Source organism: Cnephaeus nilssonii, assembly GCF_951640355.1.
Source record: "Cnephaeus nilssonii genome assembly, chromosome: 18".
NCBI lineage: Eukaryota > Metazoa > Chordata > Mammalia > Chiroptera > Vespertilionidae > Cnephaeus > Cnephaeus nilssonii.
In genome coordinates this window covers 28,367,623-28,391,407 of record NC_137089.1, presented here as the reverse complement: position 1 = coordinate 28,391,407, position 23,785 = coordinate 28,367,623, and the positions used below count along the sequence as shown (strand labels likewise).

The window sequence follows — 23,785 nt, the reverse complement described above, 5'->3', positions numbered from 1 at the left end:
GATGTCAAATTAACTGGGGAGAGGGCAGGGATAAACCACCACCACAAGTGTGTGTGTGTGTGTGTGTGTGTGTGTGTGTGTGTGTGTGTTTTGATGAGTGATGAGAATTAAGAACTAAGTGTGGAAAAAGCCCTATGGCCACCCGTATTTCCTCTGTTTCATATTTCTTCACACATCAATGAGCTTCCTGTTAGTAAGAGATGAATCTCCGTGAGTCGGAGGGGAAAAGCTCCTCCATGAACACCCGGAAGCTGGGAAATGTAAGTCATGGCCCAACCTCCTCCGCTTCTGTCTGGTGAACGTTCCCTGGGACCCAGCACCAGCAGCTTTTTTTCCAGGGCCTTCCAGGCCAGCAGAAGGTCAGCCAGGCCAGAGCCCAGGCAGAACCCCACCAGGCCGGGGGCTTCAGTGTGGCACCGGACCACCGTTTCTACCTGAGCAGCTCAGAGCGCTGTAGATGCAACAACCCCCATTTCCAATCCCCATTGCAAGCGGGCTGTGTGATATGAGCAGCACAGTGCTGTCCCATGGGTGTGGGCCAAAGGCCGCTACCCACAGGGTACAATTTGTGGGGAACTAATGAAAGCCTCCTGCAACCAAAAATACTGTCCCCAACCTGCGTGCCTGCGTGGTGACCCCTTCCTGAACCTGGCTTCAAATTCCCATAACAGAGTCACCCATGGCTGAGACAGCAGAGAGGCTGGTGGGGTAAAGGAAATAGCCAGGACTTTGCTCTAGAAAGTTCTGATTGCACTGGTGGTGAAGTGCCATCTGAGACGATCACTTAACCTCATCGCTCCTCGATTTTCAAATCTGTGAACCCTATATAATAATGGGAACCACTGACTGCAGACATGGAGCACAGCCCTGGCAGGTGTGTCCCAGTGCACAGTAGCTGTCAGGATAATGGCGTCAATAATGTCTAAGGTCTCCGTGAAAACGGTCATGCGCTGACGGGCCTGGGAAGGCTTCCTTGCTGGTTTGCTAGGTGGGCTCTGAAAGAATGAGCTAGGGCAGTGGTCGGCAAACCGCAGCTCTCGAGCCACAAGCGGCTCTTTGGCCCCTTGAGTGTGGCTCTTCCACAAAATACCACGGCCTGGGCGAGTCTATTTTGAAGAAGTGGCGTTAGAAGTCTAAGTTAAAAAAATTTGGCTCTCAAAAGAAATGTCAATCGTTGTACTGTTGATATTGGGCTCTGTTGACTAATGAGTTTGCCGACCACTGAGCTAGGGCAGTGGTTCTCAAAGGGTGGTCTCTGCATCACCGGGACATTTGTTGCAAAGGCACATTTGGGGGCTCCACCCCTGAGCTACTGAGTCAGCAGTTCTGAGGGTGAGGCCCAGCCATTTCACAAGCCCCCAAAGTGATTCCAATGGCCGCCAAAGCTTGACTACTGAGCTTAGGCAATAACCACCAAGTCTGGCTGGTGGTCAGGATTTCCTGGGACTATTCAGGGGAGAAATGCAGGTTCCTGGGCCCCGTCTCCAGGGGTGCAGAGTCATTAGGTTCTGGGAGTCAGCGTTTTAACAAGCTTTCCGGGTGATTCACTGAGCTAGAGGTTGGGCTTGTTGGGAGAGGAAATCACAAGGGCTGGAAGTGAGGCAGGGATGGAGATGGGTGGGGAGGGAGTTGGGCAGTGCAGGTCTGGGAGGGCTGGTGGGGCTGAGTGAGAAGAAAGCACCGAGGGCCACGGTTCTAGGTCCATTCTACAGACTTAAAGATGGAATCTCCTACAACCTCCTCATTTTCCAACCAGGGAATCTGAGTCCCAAAGGGAGGTGACTATTCTAAGTCCACGCAACTCATGCCTGGCGGAACTGAGCCTGAACCAGGGGCCCTGCGTCCAAAGCCCCTGCCCTTTCTGCTGAACTCATACTCACATCTTAGCTCCTTCTCAGTGTCTCAGGAACAGGCCCTACAGCCAAGCCCTGAATCTGTGATCATGTTCCCAGTGGAGACCGTAAGGATAAGATCAAAGGTCGAGTTGGGAGTCAGACCTCAGAACTGAGGGCAAATTTAGGCTCAGTCACTGGGGTCTGTGAGCTACTATGTCACCCTTTCAAGGCCTCCGTTTCCTCATTTGTAAAATGGGGATCAAAGCTGCTTAGCAGGTCAAATAAAATCATACATTTGAAGGTGCTTTCCAAGCCACCAACCTGCCCCACGTGTTCAGGGACTAAAGGAGCAGGAGGAGTCATAATTTCTGGCCCAGAAACGCTTCCAGTCTAGCAGGGGTAGAAGCACACTCACAGCAACTGAGAACAGTGAAGAGCTGAGCTCCACGTGGAGAGCAAGGTTACACCCGTGTGCCCTACTGGGGCTGCCATCTGCCTGGAGTCTGTCCCCCGGTGCCCTGTTTGGTCTAGAATCCCCCTATGCTGTCCCCGATGCCCTGTTGGATCTAGAATCTCCCTATGCTGTCCCCATCCCCTGTTTGATCTAGAATCCCCCTATGCTGTCCCCAACCCCGTTTGATCTAGAATCCCCCTATGCTGTCCCCGATGCCCTGTTTGGTCTAGAATCCCCCTATGCTGTCCCCAATGCCCTGTTTGGTCTAGAATCCCCCTATGCTGTCCCCGATGCCCTGTTTGATCTAGAATCCCCCTATGCTGTCCCCAACCCCCTGTTTGATCTAGAATCCCCCTATGCTGTCCCCGATGCCCTGTTTGATCTAGAATCCCCCTATGCTGTCCCCGATGCCCTGTTTGATCTAGAATCCCCCTATGCTGTCCCCGATGCCCTGTTGGATCTAGAATCTCCCTATGCTGTCCCCATCCCCTGTTTGATCTAGAATCCCCCTATGCTGTCCCCGATGCCCTGTTTGATCTAGAATCCCCCTATGCTGTCCCCGATGCCCTGTTGGATCTAGAATCCCCCTATGCTGTCCCCGATGCCCTGTTTGGTCTAGAATCCCCCTATGCTGTCCCCGATGCCCTGTTTGGTCTAGAATCCCCCTATGCTGTCCCCGATGCCCTGTTTGATCTAGAATCCCCCTATGCTGTCCCCGATGCCCTGTTTGATCTAGAATCCCCCTATGCTGTCCCCGATGCCCTGTTTGATCTAGAATCCCCCTATGCTGTCCCCGATGCCCTGTTTGGTCTAGAATCCCCCTATGCTGTCCCCATCCCCTGTTTGGTCTAGAATCCCCCTATGCTGTCCCCGATGCCCTGTTTGGTCTAGAATCCCCCTATGCTGTCCCCGATGCCCTGTTTGGTCTAGAATCCCCCTATGCTGTCCCCAACCCCCTGTTTGATCTAGAATCCCCCTATGCTGTCCCCGGTGCCCTGTTTGGTCTAGAATCCCCCTATGCTGTCCCTGATGCCCTGTTTGGTCTAGAATCCCCCTATGCTGTCCCCGATGCCCTGTTTGGTCTAGAATCCCCCTATGCTGTCCCCGATGCCCTGTTTGGTCTAGAATCCCCCTATGCTGTCCCCGATGCCCTGTTTGGTCTAGAATCCCCCTATGCTGTCCCCGGTGCCCTGTTTGGTCTAGAATCCCCCTATGCTGTCCCCGGTGCCCTGTTTGGTCTAGAATCCCCCTATGCTGTCCCCGATGCCCTGTTTGGTCTAGAATCCCCCTATGCTGTCCCCGATGCCCTGTTTGGTCTAGAATCCCCCTATGCTGTCCCCGGTGCCCTGTTTGGTCTAGAATCCCCCTGTGATTTGATTTGCAGTCTGTGCCCGACTTCCCCACCTGTGAGCTCCTTGAAGGCAGGAAGTGAGGCTCCTGCCGTTTCGTGGCCCCAGGGTGGCTGACATCTCAAAGGCATTCGCAGGAAGTGGTTGATTCAGGCAGGGAGGCTCCCGGGCAGAGGGGCCTGAGTGGCTTGGAAGGTGCTTTTCAGGTGGGCAGGTGCCCGAGGCTCAGAGAATCCCTGCCATGCCCCACGGGTGCGAGCAAAGGGAGACAAGGGCTGCCAACCAGGCGGGGGCCAGCCATCGACTCCTTGGTCTTCTCCGGTCCCCCTGGCTCCATCACTCACCCCACCACCCCAGGTTCTCGGGTTCCTGCCAGAGCGCAGTGAGATGGACAGGAAGCGGGGAGAGTGAGACAGGGAGCATCAAAGCTGAACCCGCAGCAGCACCTGCAGCGGCACCTAAAGCTACTAAACGTGGACTAACTGAGCGGCAGGCCCGCAGTCAGTGCTCAGTGATCCCAACAAGGGTTTCTGAGATCTGGTTCTTTCTTTCTTCTTGGTTCTTCCCATTTTCCTGCTCTGGAGGATTAAAAGAGGTGTGCAGACGGAAGAACTCTAGGCTTTTACTGCCACTCTGGCCCCACGAGCTGTGTGACCTTGAACAAGTCACGTGGGTCCTCTGGGCCTTGCTTTGAAATGAGAACTGGGTGAATGAGGAGCTATTGGACTGTTTTTACCTCAAGGACAAAGCCAGTGGGGTAACTGCCACTGGTCCAGCAAAGCAGAATGGGGTCAGAGCTGGCATGGTGTCCTGGCCCGGCCCTGCCATAGAAAACCAACAATAACAAAGATGCCGGTGGCGACGACTGGTCTTTATTAAGCCTGCGCTGGGCGCCAAACACAAGACAAGCATTTTCATCACTGCATTCGTTAGTCCTCACAAGGGCCCTTTCAGGCAGATGCTATCATTATTCCCATATTACAGCTGGGAAAACTGATGCTCAGAGAAGTTAAACCCGGGATCATGGACGGGTGAGTGGGGGAGGGGGGGAGCAGGATTTGAACCCAGGCCGTCTTCTTTCCTGCTGCACTCTGCTAAACCTAGAAGTCTGTGTTTCCACAGTGAGGCAGGATGGGAGGATCTAGAAAGGCACTGGCAATACTCATTTTGTAGACCGAGGACTCAGTCTGGAAAGATGACAGTTGGACGTGCACACATTCAAACTCTACTAAAGTCATCTCAGTACAGGAAACAGCTCTCGGGAGCCTGGTTTAAACAGAGAGGCGGCTTAGGCGCCCTTGGGACAAAAAGGGCCTTGGAGTTGGACAATCTGGGTCTGGTCCAGAGCCTCCTTGGCTGGGGTCAGGTAGCTGCTCTGGAAACCATCTGTCAGGTGTGCCAGGGTTTCCCCGCCCACATGAGCAGGGTCCCATCCATGTCCACCTTCTCCACATGCCACATGTTAAAACATGGTCTCTCACACACGAATTCGTTTCTCCATGAACAAAATAGCAAAGAATTCGTATAACTGCGGGGGTTTCTCATCAAAACAAGCTAACCATTGTTACCCCATGCCAGCCCAGAGGAAAGAAAACAAAACACCGTGATATTTTTGGGCAGCCAGTGACACTGTACCCTGGGTACGGCACAATTTCCACTGGCTTCTGGAAAATACTGACTCCCATTATGTGGACTTTTAGGAAAACACTGGCCTAACCGGTTTCTGAGGTCTCTTCCGGCACCACGCTCAACAATCCTACCACATCGCTGGTGTCTGGAAGTGTGCTTTGCCTACAGTGCGTGTGTAATCGCTGTTATTTGGTTTGCTCGGTGCCAGAAAGGCAGAAACAGGGAGGACCCCTCGCAGTCTGAAGGAGGTCAACTGAGGATACCCGCTGGGCAGGCCTCAGCGACTTCACACCGAGAGTGGAAAACACATGGAGCTCGCTGGGCCCGAGAGGCTGTCCCAGCTAAAAATATAAACAAGTTCGGGGAGGGTTTAGAGGAACTCCCGGAGGAGTGAGCGGCGGGGGAGGCGGAGGGGAGCTGTTCAGGCTTTGCGGGTGCTCCTGCAGCTTTCTGTGTCCTGTTAGCAATAGAAAGCTTGGCTGGGCAGAACACGGACGGTTCCACCGGCGGCAAAGCCAGCGTTCTCCAGCGAGGAGACAAAAAAGAAGGAAAACGAGACAAAACAAAAATGAAACAGGGGCAGATGACAGTTCCCTGCTTCGACATATAACGTCTATAATCAGAAGAATATATATACTGTATATTGTAGGACCTTTAGCAATAAGGAAGAAAAGTACTCATCTGTGATTCTGTGTCTAAGGATCGACTGTGTTCGCGTTTTGCTGTATTGTAGTCCCCCCTGATCTGTGGTTTTGCTTTCTGTGGTTTCAGTTACCTGCGGCCCAAAGTTATTTCATGGAAAATTCCAGAAACAAACAATAAGTTTTAAATTACGCGCCATTCTGAGTAATGTGATGAAATCTTGTGGGGCCAGGGATGTGAATCACCCCTTTGTCCAGCATCGCCACACTGCACACACTCCCCGGCCAGTCAGTCACTGAGTAGCTGTCCCAGTTATCAGATCGAATGTCACAGATCACAGTGCTTGTGTTCGTCACCTTATTTTACTTAATAATGCCACCTTTGCATAAATTTTACTAAATATGTTATCATAGGTATGTACATATAGGAAAAAAACATAGTATGTATCAGGTTTGGTACTATCTGGGGTTTCAAGCATCCACTGGGGGTCTTGGAATATATCCCCCATAGATAAGGGGGGACTACTATATTACTACTAGAGGCTCAGTGCATGAAATTCATGCACAGGTGGGGTCCCTAGGCCTTGCCAGTGATCAGGGCCAATCGGGCTCCCCTCCTCCTTCCTTTGCCACCCATGTCTGCCGCCACCCACCCCCAGTTCCCTGTCCCAGCCTGGGGGCCCGACCCCGATCAGGTGATCGGGGCCTGCCAGCTGGGGGGAGGGACCAGGAGGTTGGCCGGCAGGCCCCATCGATGACCGGGGCCTATGGGCTGGGGGCAGCTCCTGCATTGAGCATCTTCCCCCTGGTGGTCAGTGTGCATCATAGTGACAGGCCATTCTGTTGTAATGGTCGCTTCGGCTATTATATATATATATATAGATATTTTCGTGAGTGTGTGTGTGTGTTTAAATAAAAACTGTATATACAGTATGTATCCTGCATTTTCATTGAACATTTAACACTTTTAAAAAATGACATGACTAAATAGTCTTGCTGTATGACTTAAGGGTTTCTACTGTGTATTTAACCGTTAACTTATTTAATTGTGGGATTATTTTACCCTTCAGCTCTTGTTGAAGAGCCGTATAAATAATGCTGAGGTGGATCTGCCTGGTTATTTCTTTTCAGAGAAATAACAATAAATTTCAAAATCTCAGAGTAAGTTTCTCTTACACAGACAAAGGTCATGTGAGGGACGGGCTAGTGCACAAGGAATAGTCCCCAGGGACATCAGCCCACAGCCTGCTACAGTGCCATGTTAAAGGCTCTGGTACTCCACCAACCTGGGCTTTCCCCTCCCTCCATCCCCACAGCTGTTTATTTATGCCCAGACTTCCTTTGGCCCCTGCAAACTGGCACTTGGAGACATGTAGCCACTGAGCTGAAGCACACCAGGGCATGGCCCTTAAGCAGCAATGCAAATCTCTCCGTTGACAAATCCCCCAGACCCAGCTCATGGGTCCTCCCACTGCCCATCCCCCAGTCAGGTGGCCTCTGCCTTCCCTTTTACCTGAGTGAGCTGAAAGGGAGTTGGCTGGGCTCTGGATCTGTAATCTGAGAAGAAAAGGGTCTGTCTGAAATGGAATTGTCTTCCCCGGCATTTCAATTTTACCCAATAAGAGGAAGTCAATCCTTTCTTCTCAGCCTTACCTCTACTAAAAGCCATTAAGCATGACAGAGACTGGAGACAGCTATCTGTTGGCCAGTGTGAACGCTGCCTTCTCTACCTCCAGCAGGGATGGAGATTAAGCTGTTTATTTGATGGCCACCCCCAGGGACTGAAATGAAGCTCAAATGTGATGACAGCAGTTCTGAAATGCATTTTTTTTCATTATTTTTTTTTAAGTGAGGTTAACACTGGTTAATCACATATACGCAGTCATGAAGAAACTCAACAAGGTACAAGAAAAACTCAGATAAGTACTTCAAGGAGCTCGGGAATAAACAGACTGAACAGAAGCAACACTTTCCCGAAGAGATTGAAACTAAAAAACAAAAAGAAATTCTGGAGCTGAAGAACTCAATGAGATAGAGAATGCATTAGAAAGCATTGGAAATACAGTAGACCAGATGGAAGAGAGAAAGAACAAACTTGAAGATAAAAATCTAGAAATGATTCAGGCAGAAAGGAGAGAGAACTAAGATTTTTTTAAAATGAAATAACTCCATGAGAACTATCTGACTCCATTAGAAAGGACAACATAAGAATAATGGGTATTCCGGGAGAAGAGAGAGAGAAGGAAGCAGAGAGCATAGTCAATGAAATGCATTTTTTAAATCTCAAATTCTCATCTGCCATTCCCCCCCCCCCCCCCCCCCCTGTAAACCTACTAGAAATTTGCCAAATCGAGTTAGCTGAATTACACCCTGGCCAGCTCTGACCACCACATGTAGATGGGGTGACGAGCAAGGGAGGTCACTAAACTGATTCTTGGTTTGGAAAGGAAAGTGGGCATCTGAAGGATGTTGGGATTGCAGTGGGACTAGCTTATTTAATAACTACAATCAAAGAGGGGTCTGGTACCAGTTAGTCATATAATCTAACGTGATAAAGTCTCTCAATGTGGGGTATTCAGATTCTCCCTTTCCAGGGAGACAAACCCCACTTCCTCAGCACCAGCAGAATTCCCTTCGCAATCTGTCCATGCCATTCCTTCCACCAGCGTGGGGCCATTGCTACTTCAAAATGCCTCCCTAAACTTCCCTTTTATATGCAGAAACCCTATCAAGATGGAATCCATCTGGGACCATTTATTTTGTATCCTTTTGGCACTCTTAAATTCAGACCCCCTTCAACTCCTGGAGCTCTTGCTTTGCAACTATTGTCACATGACTTGGCTTGTATATTTGGTCTCCACGCCTAAGTTCTTTTCACACTTGCAGGTGAAACCAATCTTTAATGTTTGGTCCCTGTGATAGACTGAATGTTTGTATCCCCCCTCCCCCCAAATGTATATGTTAAATGCTAATGCCCGATGGGATGGTATTGGGAGGTGGGAACCTTTGGGGAGTGTTTAGGTCATGAAGGTGGAGCCTTTATGAATGGGATGAGTCCCTTATAAAAGAGACCCCAGAGAGCTTCCTCACCCCTTCCGCATGTGAGGACACAGCTGGAAGATGGCCATCACTGAGCCAGGAATCAGGCTTTCACCAGACACTGGATCTGCCAGCCGTCTGATCTTGGACTTCCAGCCTCCAGAACTGTGACGAATCAAGTTCGGTTGTTTATAAGCCATCCAGCCTATAGTATGTTTGCTACAGCAACCCAAGCAGACTAAAAATCCCCAATTGTATTCAAGAAGAGAAACTGCCTCGCCCAGCTCCTGGAATGAGGTGGGAGAGTTTCTTATCATTCTTCTTATTATTTTCTATTTAATTTATATGACTGTATATACAGGGTGCCCCCAAAAATGTATACACACTGTAACAGCTCATAGCTCAATTTTGAAAATTAAATTATTTTATTTTTATTTTTTTGTTTAAAATATTACATATGTCTCCTCCCCCCCCCCCCCCCCCCCCGCTCCCGGCGAAATGTATTTTAATAAATACTGCTTTTGTAACTATTCAAAGTGTGTGCATACATTTTTGGGGGACACCCTATATGTGCAGACCCTTATAAAGGGAATAAGCGCATTAAATAAATTTTGAAAAGTAGAGAAAAACGATCCGATTCTGAAGTCAGCTCTGAGTCACCTTGGGCCAGTCCCTTACACTTTGGAGCCTCAGGTTTCTCACGTGTAAGACAGGGCTATGTTACTAACTCGCTTCACAGAGTTGCTGTGAGGATTAAATGAAGTGAGGCAGGTACGGCATTGGCAGTGCTTGGTACAGAGAAAGCATACCAATGTCAGCCATCATTACCGTTATCATTATCATCATTAATTATAATAATGAAAAGCAATCCTCTATTATTCTACACAGACTAAAGTTCTCCCACAACTCGGCATTTTCTAAATCCCTCCAGCTCAGATTTCCGAAGCTCTCCCAAGAAGCCTCATCCAACCCCCATACCCTTACCTCCTGCTTAATTTTTCTCTCCTATGGGCCGGGAACAATAAGAAATCTGAACTCTTCTCGGGGAAGCGTAAAAATGACTTGTGATGCTGGGCAAATGATAGTCCTCCTGGGTTCCATCTTCCTCGCCTGAAAAATGTGGAGGTTGGTCCAGAGCATCATTTCCCTAAGCATTCTCTGGGAGCCTCCACCACACTCGCCCCCTACACAACCCCTTAGCCAGAGCAGGGCCACAAGTGACCAACCTCGCACCCATCCCCCAGGCTCCACCTTCTTCAGCCGGTTGTCAAGATTTGGATCCCGTCTACACTGCCCAGCGCCTCAGCAGACTGTGAGAGGGCTGCTCAGGCCCTCTCCGAAAAAGAGGTTTTGAATTGGCATAAATCTCAGCTCTGTAAGGAAGGAAACTGAACTGCCAGCTCTGCTCGAAAACTAGGACAAGGTTCTCTTAGCAAGTCTCCAGGTACTGTTCGGGCAATCACCGGGTATCATGCGCCTTCAATTATGCCCCGCCTGGTACAATGTTTCCTGATTAAGCTGCCTGCCAGGCCCAGGGCATTTCAGGCAGGAATGGTGAGTTTCAAAACCACACAATTACTGGTCGCTTGGAGAACCCTTTTGAAATGCCATGCCAATCATTTAATTCATTTTCCGAGTCCTTTTTTCATGCAAAATATGCTAATATGTTGTTGGAGTGTCCAGCAGAGAAACCTGCTAGAAATGGGGCCTCTCTTGCTCGGAGGTTAAGTGGAGGGCTGGTGGGAATGGGGCACGGCGAGAATAATGGCCCATTTTCCCTCCAGTGAAGAAAAGCGAGCTGATGCCACTGGCTCAAGTGTTCCTTTGTGCTCCCTTCAGCTGCAGGAGGTGTGATCGCTCTCCTGGCTTCCTTTCCGCTCAGAGCCCAAGTCCTGCCCCTCGTAAGATGTGTCCTTGATGGGCCTGTTATCTCCTTCCCGGGAGTCAGGGAAATAACGGTGGACATAAAGAAAGGGTGACAGAGCAATTTATGGCTTGAAGGAGTAAATTAATTCAGTCCCGAAGGGTGCAGTGTGGCCCGTGATAAATGGCACAGTCTAGCAGGACCCCATTTCTCTTAACGGCATAAGAAAGAAAGAGAAATTACAGACCAGGGGTCTCTCCCTCTCTCTTAGACATTTTAGGGAATTTAGTGTCTTTAACAAATATTATACCCATTTTGCTAAAACCCACAGGCTTCTTGCAACCTACGTCACATAACTGATTCCACACCACCATTAAAAGTTGCCGTTCTCGCGTATTTAGTGAGCACATACTGTTAGATAGGACTTTGTATGCCCAGCGCTGGGATGGCATACACAGGAGCACAACACACAGATCTAGCCCTTTGTGGCCATCATGAATTGAGCACCTACTGTCTTCCAGAGACAACGTAGGTGTTGACTGCAGGGGGAGAAACACATAACCAGACACAAAGGAAGTGAGGCACACGAGCCCACCTATCAGAGTGGGAAAGGCAAAATGCAATCTAGCAGGGCTTGCAAACAGGTGGCCGAGGCTGGATTTGGCCCCAGACACATTTCCCTTGACCTATACCATGCTTTAAACATTTTGGAAATATAAAAATCAAGATATCCTACCTTTCTTGAAAAAAAAAATGAAAAGGGGCCCTCTGGCATCACTGAATCCACATTCCTGCATGGGAACAATCTGCCTGAGCTCAATGGCAAGTATCCCTTTTAGACTGGGCATACGCTATCTAATTTGCCAAAGTCACCTATCCTCCCTATTATTTACCTCTGGCTAGCCTCCCTCATTCTCTTTACTGCCTGACCTCTGTAGGCATTTGGGTTTGCAAGCCTAACTTAGGACAGGCCCCTTACTTTGTAAATGTGAAATCTGAGCCCAAGAGAGGTTAGTAAGCCAGTAGAGACTTGAACCCTGGTCTCTGTTGGACACCTAGGTCTGTGCCATTTGGACTATATCACACTGTATGTCATCAAGGGTACATGATACATTAAATACAGGAGGACTGTCATAACTACCCGATGGATGAATTTGCAAATGAACGAATGGATGGACCAGCCCAGGTCATAGAAGCTGGAGGGTGTGTATGTGTGTGTGTGTGTGGAGGCGGAAGCGGGAGGGGGGGGGGGCGGGGAGAAGTAGGGGCGTGGTGGGCGGAGGACTGGAGGAAGTTTTGCAAAGGGGGCGGAATAAGAGCAGGCCAGGAAGAGCTCAGGAAGGGAATAAAGGGTTCTTGGCTGACTTGAGCACCTGAAACTCCATTTATTCCGTTTTGGTTTTTGGTGACTTTTAAAGTGTATTTTTATTGTAAAACAGGACACAGGCACAGAAAAGCACATAACCTACACACATACGTATTGTTTTCAATACGTATTGATTTTTTTTTTTTGCTCGTGTTTTCTTTCCAAAGCCATCAGGCTGCTTCAAAATCAGAACGTTCCATGCTTTTCCAATATGCACTCACTTTAGGGTAAGAAACCATCCTACCTCTTCCAGGCCGAGCTAGCACAGTGGGAATATCAGGGGTGCACAGCAGGAAGACCTGGGGTGCCAGCCTTGACTTGTTTGCACAGGGAAAGCAGCTGCCCTCTCCAGACCTCAGATGGGGAGCTGGATCACAACACTTCTGAAATGCCCACATCCCATGCCCTGGGCACCTGTGAGGCTAAGGAAGGCTGGGAGAGCAGAAGGAACCTGCGAGGATGTCCGTGAAAGGAAGGTCAGTGATGCAATCACTTACTGGCTCAGTCCAGAAGCAAAGCTGTCATCATGGCTACTAGAACCAGAAACCAGGTGGCAGCATCCACCATAGATCCTTCCAGGTCACAGGATGCTGGCGAAAGGGAACTTGGAGGCCATGGACTCCGACCCCTGCTGACACCTGAGTACAGGACAGTTTGGATGAGGAATGTGACCTCCTCAAGGTCTGATCCTGAGCATTAAACTGCATCCTGGATGTTTTTTCTTTGGCCTTTATTTCAAGCAGGGCCTCTCGCAAGGGCCAGAAACCTGGGGGTGTCAACAGAAAAGCTTCTTGGGCCAGGCGTCTCGCTGATGAAAGGGCATAAAACTTTTGACACAGTCCATGCAATTTTGACACAATTGTATGTGGCTACATGGGACTATAATACCTGTAGAATACCCTCAATTAATGTATTTTAATTATAAACCGTGTGATAAGCTAGTGTACAACACGAACCTATTGCGTAGCATTTGGATGTCAAAAAAGCAAACATATTTGAATATTTTATAGATCCACAATTTTTGTAATCAGCGTTAATATTTTTTTGTATTTTAATATGCCAGGAGATGAAAAATATAAAGTGGCCAGGGTCTCTCTCGACCTCTGTGAGGCCCAATCACAGGGCAGAGCTCAAGGACAGAAGCAAAACTGTCATCGTGGCTGGCTGGGAGTGGGGAGGGGGTGTGATACAATGGAGATGGAGAACTTCTATCTCGAGAGGCAACCAGCACTTCCTTCGTGCTTACCGAGTGTCAGGAATGTGCTAATGTTTGAGCCCCGGGATGGCCATCCTTGCAGGTGAGGAAGTCATGGCCCGGCCAGGCACGGGCACTGAATGAGCTGTAATGCGACAGGGACTATACTGAGAGGTGCAGAAAGTGCTGGGGCACCTGGGGGAGAATCAGGTACGTGCACTTGCCTGATTAGCATGAAGACGAAGATGGTATGATGGGAGGTGTGGCAGACAGAATAACACCGCTCCAAAAAGGACCACACCCTAATCCCCAGTACCTATGAAGATGTTACCTTACATGGCAAAGGGGAACTCACAAATGTGATTAAGTTAAGCATGTTGAGATGGGGAGATTATCCTGGCTCATCTGGATGGGCCCAATGTCATTGCAAAAGGCCTTAGAAGTGAAAACGGGAGATGGGAGGGTCAGTCAGGGTGATGCCTCTTGAGAAAGACTCAATTGAACATCGCTGGCTTTGAAGATGGAGGAGGGAGCCATGAACTGAGGAATACGGGCAGCTTCTAGAAGCTGGAAAGGCCAGGAAGGGATTCCCCCCTACCGCTTCCACAAGGAACAGCCTAGCGGACACCTTGATTTAGCCCAGGAAGACCCATCTCAGAGTTCTGACCTCCAGAACTATCAGATAACAAATGCGTGTTGTTATAAACCGAATGTATGGGATTTTGTTACAGCGGCATTAAGAAACTAATACAGGAGGAAAACCCGAGTAAGAGACAGGAGCCCTGGGGGACCAGTCCTGAATTGGTACCAATCAAACCTCTAGTTCTCCCTCCAAAAAACAACAGCCTGGGACTAGGCGGTCTCTAGCGTCCCTTCCAGTTCTGACACTTGGAACTTTTATGCAAGAGGGGTGCAGCCCCCATTACAGTACCCTCCCTGTACTATAATGGCCAGCAACTCATTGTGAGGGTTGACAGAAAACAGCATGTCCCAGCGTTGTGTTTGGTGGAATGTGAGTTCTATGGGTTGTTGATTCGGGTTAGTCAGAAAAGAGGCCTATTCATGCGGCAAATCATTATCAACAGCACTTACTAGAAGCTTTTCTAGGTACTGGAGAAGACAGTGGTGAATGGGGCCGATAATATCAACCCTGCCCTCATGGAACTCAGACCCAGGAGCAAGCTGTGGACCCTGAGAAGGAATATATTTGCCCCAAAGGACTCCTCATGTTTAACAGGGCCCAAATTCATAACCAGAGTCCAGCAGCCATTGTTTATAGAGGCTTCTCCAGCATACTGCCTATCAGGAGCTGCCAACCCTCCCACACTGTGTTCCTGCCTTCTGAGCCAGGTATAAAGAAGTTTCCGGAATCATATTTCCACCAATAGGCTGAGACCCCCCTTGCCCAATCAGAACTATGCAGCTATATTCTCATTTGCATCTTTATCAACCAATCAGAGCAGTTCCATAATGCCCACTCAGGATGCACACAGCTAGTGAGAAAAAATCCCAAACCTCTGTATTTTGGACCAATCAGATGTGCAAATTTTGAGTCTCATTTGCATAAAATGGGCTAATCAGGGACTAGGGCGGGCACTTTCTCTATATAAGTGGGCCTTCCCTTTGTCTCCAGGGAATGCATTGGGGGAGGGGGGCGGGGGGGCGGGGGTGGGGGGGGGGGAGCTGTGCTTCTCTGGTTTGAAAGTGTTTGCCTAAATAAAGCTTCTCCTTTTTACTGCACCCCAGATTGGGGACTCTTGTTGACACTGGATTGGTGGAAGTGATTTTTTTTGACAGAACCAATACACAGGGAACTAATGAACAAGCCAATTTCCGCTGGTGGGTAGTACTATGAAGAACATAAAACCTGGTAAGGAGATGAAGCGCGACAGGAAGGCCAGCTACTCTCGGTAGGAGGTCAGTCTGGTCTTCCAGGGTCAAACTTGGCCTGGGCCGACATGATGAGATGAGCTGGGCATTTGAGGAAAAGGAGGTCAACGTGTGAAAAAATACCGAGCTAAACAAAATTAAACAGAATTATATATGGAGGAGTCCTGAGGCCTTAATATTAATTGGTTCATGTGTTCATTTGTCACATTATTTTATTGAAACCAGGCAATGTTTTGGCATGAGGGAGACAGAACTGAACAAAACAGACAAGGTCACTAGCACGTGACACATTGTTAGTGTGGGACAGACAGACAATACAAAAGTAAACAGATAAGCATAAAAATCAGGGTGTAAAAGTACTCTGAAGAACAGAACAGGTAAGGGGATAGAGGTCTGGGAAGACCTCTGAGAGGTGTTGATGTCTGAGCAGCAACCTAACACACTGGATGAATCAATGTGCAGCATTTCCCAAACTACGGTGACCACGGCACCCCTTTGTCACAGGCTTTGGTTCTGCTATATTCAGAGCTGGAGAATACGCTGAACCCGTGATTAGATGAGCTGGCCTCTGCTGGCTTTTCACATGCCCCAGAGAGCAGGGCATAAGAACAGGAATCCCCTCCTAGGACACTCCTTTGTAAAGAACACGTATTTGTTTTTAAAGTGTATCTGAGTGACAGCCATCAATGCCCACGATTCCGGGGATCTTTACCCAAGTCCATCTTCAGTCTTGATACAGGAATACATTCTACACTCCAGCCCCAGACACCAGATCTGGGGCCCAGGCCAAGGCACAACCTGTACTCATGGAAAGTCTACACCCTGGGGGAGAGACTAACCTTCTCTCCAAGGAGCCACAGGGAGTTTCTCTGAGAATGAACCCCGCTGTCCCTGCAATGTCCTTTCCTGTCTAGAGAAGGCCGTCTGGACTTTCTCACAGCTCACATCAGACGAGCCTATTATGTATTCAAGTCCTGCTGCGGCGAGCCTTCCAGCGCGGCATCCTGCCCGGGCTCTGGCAGAAACGCCTCTCCCGGGAGCAGGCTCTGTGCACCATCAGCTGGGCTCCAGGTCTGCCCGGGGATCGCTCTGAGAGCCTGCAGAATAGGCCCAGCTGACAGGCGGTGGTGCCACCTTCCACATCCCCTGGGTGAGGAGCCTGCACAGAGACAGGTGGGGGCAGTCTTCCCACCAGAGCTGCCGTCTTTTCCGAGCCTCTGCTTCCCGGAGCGGTGAGGTGAGCGCGGGACCAAGGACGTGTGTGGTTCCCCTGTGGATGCTCTCCCTGCCCCTAGTCACCCTCTCGTCACCTGTTGTCCTTTTCATCTCCGTTCAGTGTCACTTTCTCTGGGAAGCTGTGTTGAGTAGATCCAACCCCACCATTTTGGGTTCCTAGAGCACGTCACACCTCTACGTGGGCCCCTGAGACGGCCTCAAGTGCCAGGTCTGCCACTGACTGGCCTTTGAACAAATCCCATCACCTCCCTGGGCCTCAGTTTCCAAAGGAAGGGAGCTGCTTCTCTCCGGTTCTCCCAGGCTTCACCCTCTGGGATTTCCCTTCTTGAAACAGGGTCCATGATCCCAGAAGCTACCCAAGCAGAGGCCTTGACCTTGAAGAGTGACCTTGGGAAAATCCAATTCCCTCTCTTCCATGTACTTCTCTTTCAAATGACAGAGCATGCTGCAATGTCGATTCCCAAACTTTTTAAGGCATGAAATCCATTTTTTTAAAAAAAGGTAACCTAATGCCTGATACAGGGAAGAGTGTGACTTTGTTTGAAATTGCAGGGCTTGGAAGGCCCTTTTTGTTTTGGTCTCCGAGGCACCTCCCCAACTTGGGCTCTTGAAGCACAGATTGAAAGCCACTCCCTCAGATCATTCCAACTCGGACACTGAGTCAGGTTCCAATGTCCACCCCTTACTCCTCATGTCCACTGGCTGCCTGCACCCTGTGGGGTCCGGAGATCTTCTATTGAGGAGTGGCCAAAAGGTACCAAGGTTTGTCTGCTCCTCCTTCATTGTTATTTTCCATGCTTGATTTCAAATGTCACTCCAGAAAGACACCAGAAATGAGAATTATAAAGGTAGGAGAAGAGAAATGAATCAATTAACCCATTTCCCAAATGACTGCTACGGACGCAAAAGTGTTAAAGGACACCAGTGACCACTGCCAGCCCTGTGTGCTCACAAAGGAGGCACCGACTCCCACAGAGGGTGTCCCGGCTCCCCACATGCCCCTGGGCACCTGTGCCCATCATCACACCCAGCAGAGCTCCCCCAATTCCCACCAGGGAGCTCCTACCATGGAGGGCTGGGCGGCAAATCCGAAGACCTAGCTGATGGTCCCCAAGAGCACCCAGGGAAGCCAAGGACACGAAAACAAGGATTCAGATCCCTGCAGAACCAGCTCCCCTCCTCCAGAATTCACTGGAACATTTCCCACTCACCACCGTTACCCGGATGTGAACGGCGGGTGGCTTTCTACAGCCAGGGCTGCACATTTCTTCCCCCGCCCCCACCCCTAACATCCAAGGTGTGCAGAGAAGGAGTGCCCTCCTCCTCTGGTCAGGGGGACAAATGCCCACTAGAGAGGCGCTGGGAGAAGCCCCAGGGACGAGCCTTTGTGGGCAGCTGGCCCCAGGTTTTGATTTGGAAGTTAGAGCAGCTGACCTCTGGGGACCGGAGAGAAATTCCGAGGCAGTTGATTTTTATTATTATTCTTTAATGGCTCTAAAGCTCCACTAAAGCCATCTCCTGGAGTTAGAGCTTTCTTTGTTTTCCCTGGATACTTCGTTGGCTTATAAAAATGCATGAAATCAGTAGTCACTCTGCAACCCCAAATGCGTCCCCCTCTCAGCCCCACTGTCTGGTGATGATTCTCTTTATCAAGCCCAAGTCTGCACCATCCAGCATCTGCCCCTCGACCCCACTCTCCACTCCCTTGTCCTGTCTGTCCTCTTGAATTGAGACTGTCAACCCTCCAGTGACAGACACAGCAAGTTGGAAGGGGCGGGAGGAGGTGCTATTTATAATTCGGCGTTGTTCACCCTCAGAACACGGCCATTTTTTCCAGGCCACCTGCCAGAGCCACATTCTCTGGGCTTCATTTATGGGCCTCCCCACAGGCCCATGGCAATGGCCTGGCCTCTGAGCAACCGAGGGAGCCTGGCAGTCAGGATGGCAAGGCCCGATCTGCTCCGCCAGGGCCTGTGAGGAGGCCAAAGCCAGCCTTGGCAGCCTGGCCTCCTCCCCTGCGGAGTGATCTGAGACTGGGGAGAAATACGGACTGAGGAACCCTGGGGTCCTTGCAGGCCTGATAGAGCTCTGAGAAGAGCCAGCTTTCCCCTCCCCGCCCCCAGCCCCCAGGGCTTAAAAAAGAATAGTGAGGGGGGGGGGGGGGAATGTATTCTTGCTCTAAAACATTAGGTCACCTCTTCTTTTGCCAAGTGGTTTTCAATTGTTTCCATCCCGATGTGACTGAGGTCCATGGTGGCCTTGCCAGCCCCGGAGGGCTCTGAAAACTGGATTTATGGACGCCCTTGGATAGGCAGATGAGAGGGCGAGCCCTGGGGGGGCAGGCAAGCCAAGGCGAAGGGAGCGGGGCTTGGCTGAGCAGGTGTTTTCCGCAGGCGCTCAGCTTTGGTTAGCATGCATTAAGGACACAGAAAGAGAAAGGTGGCCGGCCTCTCACGGGCATTTGGACATGAGCACCCTTCGGAAGCCAAGCGTAGAGGCAAGAGGAAGGGCCTGGCCAATCGAGTTGTCACTCCGGGCTGTTGTAGTCCCTGTCCTTCCCCTGCTGACACCTGTGGGGCCAGGGTGAGGTTGCAAAGGCGAGGGGATGGGGGCCCTGTGGAGCAGGAGACCTGGAAACCTCCTCCAAGTTCATGTGGGCAATCTGACTTTGATTTCTTGGACAGTTTCTCCAAAACCTCCCCAAGAACGGTCTGCCCCGGACACAGCTGTGTCAAATCAAGCTCAAGTGCTTCCTCTAAATACCCTTCTGTGGCCATTCGGATATCTCTTTCTTAGGCTGGAACGCATCTGGTATTACAATGAATTGTTATTAACATTAATGGTAACAGGCAGGCTTTACTGAGTGCTTACTCGATGCCAACCATTTAACATATCACATCTCATTTAGTCCCCAGAACAACCCTGAGAGGTGGGTGTTATTTTGTAGGTGAGGAAACTGGGGTGCAGAGAAGTTAAACCCCATGTTCATGCTTCGCCTTGTGGGTAGGTGATAGGACCCACGCCTGTGCGGCTCCTCACTCCCAACCCCCCCCCCCCCCCCCCCCCGCTATGAGTGCTGGTACCTATCTTTCACTCCTGCAGTTTTCATTGTTACTTTTCATCCTTGTCTGAACCGTCTTGCCCCATCCTTTCTTCTCCCCTAAGCATCTACAACAAACGGGACCCACAGAAAGCTTCCACTCAGGTGGTGGTCCTTTGGCCCAGGGCATCTGCTACCTGCAAGCTCTCTTCAGCCCAGGACCGATTTCTGATTCTTTTCTGAATCCGCGGCCTCTGTAATCCTCCCGGAGCGGCCAGGATCCTGCTACTGTGGAGGCCCCAGCCATGCCTCCCTTACTCGCCCCTCTATGACAAATACGGGACTGGCACTTCAGCAAGGAAAGGCAGCAGCAGGAGTTGATCAATTCCTAAGCAACGAAGATCCTGTTTTCATGCAAACGTCCTCCGCATTAAAACAAAAACAAATTCCTCCCAGGGAGGATCCTGGATGCCAAGACACATTTTGAAGTGAGGTTTTTGCGCCTGCGTGAGAGACTCACAGGGATGAGAGGGAGCTGTGTGCCAAGTGCTGTCTCATTTAAACCTCTCAGCCACCCCGCCAGCCAGCACAGTCAGATCCCGATTTGACAGATAAGGAAACAGGCAGAGAGAAATGAGGGATCGTGTCCAGTGTCAATCAGCTGGCAAATGGCAGCCAGGGGATTTGACCAGGTCTGACTGGAGCAGTGTTGGTTCTGACACAGGCACGGGTGTCCACTGTGACTGCATTCACCTTGCAGAGAGTAGGGGCAGGACCATTGCAGATAACTACGGGGAAAGCCTTGGTTTTCTTAGTGTGCTTTCCCAAGCCACTGAAGAAGAAGAAAGAAGGATGATGCCTGGGTACCAATTCACAAAACAAAACCAAAAAACAGTCCCGGGGGTAACTCTGGATGAGATGTTAGAATTGACTAAATGCTGTTTAGTCTGTGACACCTACAAAGTGCTCAGGAGTGTCCCTGACTAGTTGGTTCTAGCCGTGGTCTCAGCCTCCTCGCCGCTGAGGCTAACAGCAGATACAGACATGGTGACTATGAGAGGTGTGACCAGGTGATGCGGGACCTTTAGGTGAAATGGCAACAAGTGCCCTGAGTTCTCAAGAGGCGGGGACTCCTGAGGGCTTCCTGCAGGAGGGAGATATTTTGATTCAACTCAGGGGGTCTCATAACAGAAACCTTTGGCCTGATCCTATAGGGGCTGGTTATAAGAAAGTGTCTGCAGGGCATCTAGCCTCCAGCTGGCTCCAGCAACTTTGTCCCAAAGGCAACACCCATAAGGGCAGGCCATATGATTCACTTTGGCAAATGACCAATAATACCAGCACTGTGTCATGTTAGTGCTGCAAGGCCATCTGGTATTGACCCTTTCTGCCGATGCCATGCCCAAGGCTCCTGGTCCCCCAAGACTCCAGTTCAAACCTCTTTCCTCCTGTTCTCTGAAACCCCATCTCACACTGAGGAGTCCCTGGCTTCAGCACCTGCTCAGAAGCACCCAGTGACCTAGGACTGGGAAGTAGAGAGCCTAACACCTATGTGGTTGCAGCCTTCTTAAGCCAGTCTGAGAGTGATTCCAGGGTGGGAGTGTTCCCAATGCATCTGCTTGTGCCTAGGCAAAGGTCTGATGCTATGGAGAGTGAGCAGGCAAGTCTGGAAGGAGAAAAGGGCCCATAAAGGGTCTTTGTGGAAATTAAGAATGACAAGAATCAGCTAAGTAGAGTGGAAAGAGCATGGGCTTTGTCTACAAAAGACATGGGCTAGAATCCAACACTGTCACTGTGTCAGGGATTGAGAGAGCTCCTCAGTATCCATGTTCCCTTTTTCCTTCCAGGCATGTAATTGGCCTACATTTCCCAGCCTTCCTTGCCGTTCAGAATGGTCATGTGACTGTGTTCTGGCCAATGGAATGAGAGAAGACGTGATGGGGGCCAATTCCAGATCTGGCTCCTAAAAACTTCCACTTGTGGTTTTCTCTCTTTCTCCATCTACCAACCGAATGGAGAGAGCTCCCAGGACCCGAGGGATACAGAGCTGCAAAAGGAAGGCGTCTGGGCCCCTGAATCACTGTATGGGAGACTGCCCGCCAAACACACACACTGAATTGTGTGAACAGGAAATAAACTCCTAAGTTGTTAAGCTATTAAAATGTGGGGGTTCTTACAGCTGTTAGCCCAACCTGACTAACAGCTGCAACAACTACTAGCTGAGTGGCTTTGGAAAAGTTTCTCAACTTGCTGAAGCTTCAGTTTCCTTGTCTGTAAAATGAAAATTAAAAAAAATCCTTCCTGAGAATGACTGAGTTAACCTTTGTACAAGTCCTACAAGCATGGCTGCATTATGACTTTCATTAGCCCTAGGCCCTTTTGCCTCTGTGGGTCCCTTTAGAATTAAAAAAACACACACCACCACCCCAAACATAAAGAAATTAAAAATTAGATTTTACAATATAATTGGTACAAAGATCAATACAATCTAGGTTGAATTCATTATGATGTTTATAATTATTATTTTTATATTTCATTTTATATTCACTATTATTATATTCTTTTTTTCTTCTTCTGATTTTAAGAGAAATTAAACCTTTCCTGGGGCCTGAGTTGTGGGGCCCTAGGCATTCTGCTTAATAGAGAAGCCGATCTTATTTACTACAGTGCCTGGCCCACAACTCAGGCAATAAATGGTAACTATTATGGACATTTAAAAAAAAATAATAAGATGGAGGCACAAAACAGCAATAAATGATTATGAAGCCCCTTTCTTAGACCTGTTTCCTCCATCTGGTACATCCACTGTATCATATATATTGGATATCATCTATATTTTCCAGTGAAAAACAGTGAGGCTCAAGGAGATTAAATGTTATGCTCAAGAAGGGCAGGGATATCCACCATTCAGTCATGCTTTAGGCCTGCTGCCTTATGTCAGGCATGATGCTAGACACCTGTCTTACTTTATCACATTTAATTTCACAAACCTATGATGAGATAAGGTTTCTTATTTATCCCAATTTTATGACTGGAAAAAAAACAACAAAAAAAAAAACTAATGCTGAGAACAAGTGGCTGAGCTCAGAACCGAAATCACTTCTGGTGCCAAATCTAACGCTCACTCTCCCTCCTAGTTTTCCCATCCCTCAATAGCTGTGTCATGAGAACTGATAAGTGGCAGTGTCTGAGGAGGGTGTCAGACACCCCGGCACCTCCTTTAACAGAGCAGAGAGGAACCTGCTCAGGGCTGCAATGCAAATACAGCATGCCGGATTCTGCTGTGCTTTCTCACTCTGCACCCAAATGTACTCTTTGGAAGGTCTAATTATAGTGACTTCTATTTTCTTGTAAATAATCACATCTGTCATAACTGATTTAGCTGATCTGAGGCTCCAAGTTGGCAGTCTTGGCATCCTGAGCCAATGTGTCAATTATGCCAAGTAGGCTGTAAGCAAAAGTTTCATGAAATGGAAGAGAGAGAGAGAAAAAATATTAGTCACAGGCAGCTAGAGGGTGGGGGGCCAATATGTGCTTTTTCACAACAGTAGTATCAACACATACTCCTTAATGTGGCCAATAGGTGTCAATCCCTCAACAATCCAACTTAGCAAAACAGACACAGCCAGGCAGATCCTAGGGAATAAAAGTCATCATTTTAGTGGAGACCCAATTCTAGAAACTTAAATATTTTTTGAGTCTAAGGAGATACCCCCAGGAATTTGCCACGGCTCTTTATGGTTGTTTTCAGGAACAAAGGCAGAAGGAAGTACTCCTATGATTCAAGAATATAGTCGTAGGGGCTATATTCTGAGAGTGGCTGTCCAGCCAACAGAGACCTTTGGATCTGGACTTGGGTACAAGTCTACTCTCCACCCAGCTTATCAGTAGTGTGACTAAGCAAATCCTCTTACGATGAATTCCCGAATTCATCTCAGCTTTCTCATCTGTAAAGTGTTGACAACCTAGAACCCTTGTGAAACTGATGATATAATGACTGTGTGTGACAGCTTGTTGGAAAGTGTAAGTACTGCATAAATGCTAATCATCATAATTATTACTAGCAGATCAGCATATACTGAGTCCTGTTTTCAATCCATGGGGATGGCTTCTTTCTCTCCTCAAATAACACTAAGTAAGAACAGTCACATTTTAAGTCAGACAGGGGATAAGAGATGGAACCTACCAGGGACTTGTTTCATAGTGAGGTGAGTCATCTTGCCGATCAAACTCAGAGAGTCCCCGTG

General features: G+C 49.2%; 1 protein-coding gene across 3 annotated transcripts in view; it reads right to left on the bottom strand.

The window, feature by feature from the left end:
- Positions 1-23,785, bottom strand: part of ZHX2 (zinc fingers and homeoboxes 2) — a 127,083-nt gene that overhangs the window by 74,480 nt on the left and 28,818 nt on the right. Inside the window, exon 1 of one of the 3 annotated variants that reach the window (XM_079796563.1) lies at positions 12,675-14,727. The exons of the other annotated variants lie outside the window; for them this stretch is intronic. The gene's annotated coding sequence lies outside the window, so the exon portion shown is untranslated. Of the gene's footprint in view, positions 1-12,674; positions 14,728-23,785 lie in introns of those variants that run through there. 3 annotated transcript variants of the gene reach the window in all.